Source organism: Mesoplodon mirus (genome assembly GCF_964341445.2).
Source record: "Mesoplodon mirus genome assembly, contig: HAP1_SCAFFOLD_1247, whole genome shotgun sequence".
In the NCBI taxonomy this organism is placed as follows: Eukaryota; Metazoa; Chordata; class Mammalia; order Artiodactyla; family Ziphiidae; genus Mesoplodon; species Mesoplodon mirus.
Window position 1 is genome coordinate 70,254 of NW_028294836.1, and position 2,154 is coordinate 72,407.

A 2,154-nucleotide genomic window follows, 5' to 3' on the forward strand; every position below is an offset into this window, starting at 1 on the left:
ATGAAGGCTAAACTGTGGTGGGCTAAATTTTTTGATAAATATTGAGGTCTTCTTTGATCCTGATAACCCACAAATGTTCAGCAAGAGTAAGTTTTCACGGTCAGCATGCAGTGATTTTGATATTTAACTTAAGCTCTAGCCCAGTGTGGTTATTTCACTTATATGGATGGTATGCTTAGAACTAAGAAGCAGGAAAAATTGGAAACAGCCCAAGGGCACAAGACATGAGGTAGAAGGCACTTTCCCATTGGGCTAAGGGTCTGCATCATTTACTAGTGGCTTCAAGGGTTGTCTTTGTAGGTAAGTTTGTTTGAAGTAAAACAAAACAAAAGCTCAAAGAACATTTATTCATTTTATTTTATTTACCAGCCCTTGTGTGCTTTCTTTTATGAATCTCCGTCTCCCTTTTCCATCATGGTAAAAGTTCTGACTCTGATCAGAGAGTAGGTCTTTCCATCATTCCAACAAATATTAAATGAGATAGGGTGAAGGTGTGTAAACAGATACATATTGGAAGTAACTACTTTCACTTTCATTACTTAAGTTATAATAAATAGCAACCCGCAATAAATGCATTGTAAACTCAATTTTTCCCTGAGTCAGAGTAAATCCTATCTCCAATTTGTAGGATTCAATGGCCCTTAGGATCAAATAGAAAGAGAGAAGTGTGTCTATAGAGTTTATGTAACATATATATGTAACTTACTCTGTGATTCCATTTGGATGTCTTTAGAAATCAGGATAACCCCTTTGGAGGGGTTACGGGCTGGAAGGGAGCATGAGGGGGCTTCTGGGTGTTGATCATTTTGTTTTACTTGATCTTGCTGTTACTTAAATGGTTGTATTCAATTTGTGAAATGTGTTTAAGTTGTGTGTTTATGATGTGTACACTTTCTGTATGCCTGTACTTAAATTAAAAATAAATATGTACATATATAGGTAACCCAGAATTTCTTAATCTTAGCACTACTGACATATTAGACCTCATAATTCTTTGTTCTACAGTGTTGTTCTAGGGTGTTGTTCTGTGCATTGTAGAATATTTACAAGTATTTCTGGCCTCTACCTATTAGATGCCAGTAGTATTTCCCCTCCCCAGTTGTGACAATCAAAAATGTCTTCAGACTTGCCAAGTTGCCTGGGAAACAAAATCCTGAGGATCTGTAATGAAACCTATCATTGTAATGATATCTAGAAGAAATAATTCCTTAAAATAAGATTATTACATCATGGCAACGAGTAACACTATCAGACTTGGAGTAACTTATGTAGGTTGGCTTTACTTGAAATTAATAAAATCTTTATGAAAGTGCCTTCAAAATCATTAAATTTTATTATAGTTTTGATACACCATGTTTCCTTGCTTAACGTTCATGTGTAGCTTCTATAAATCAAATACAGACAATTCAGAAATGCTTTTGACAACTGATTGATTGATTAATCTCAGTTTTAAGCAGAATAATTGGCAAGAAAAGGGAACCCATTACAGGACTACTTTATTTATAGAAAGAAGAGGGCTCAAAATTACCTGCAAGACAAATATATGAGGGTATTCCCGGTTCTAATAACAAAACCTTTCTTTACAAATGGATGTTGAGGCAGATAAGTAAGTAACTGAAAAGAATGTAAGTTGCCAAATCTCTAGGCATGAAGAATTATTAATACAAGTTCAGATTGTTCACAACAACTGATAAAATTAGTAGTAACTAGGTTATTATAGAGACAAGCCAAACAAGAAATTCTGAGATAAAGTGCTCTGGATAAAGATTCAAACGGCGAGGTGTTTTAAAAAATGCATGTTAATATTCTAAGCTAACACTTTAAAATGCTGCAGCACCAAGCTCACAAACACCACCAAATCTTGATAGCTCTTTTTATCAGGCAAAAATGCTTTCTGATTAAAGGGCATCCAACATGTTTTTGTTTGACTTTTATTTTTAGTTTTTTGTTTTGGTTTTTTCTATGTGTATTTTTTAGAGACGACTTATGTCTTGAAAGGAAAAATAATGCCATCAGAATTCAATGTTTTACCAAGAACTGTTTATCAGTGTTTCATTCTGTGCACTCAGAGCATAAATGCTTTCTTTTTTCCTGAAGCCAGATTTGGATCACTCACTTGAGCTGGGCCTGGGGGAGAAACACAGTGTGTATGAT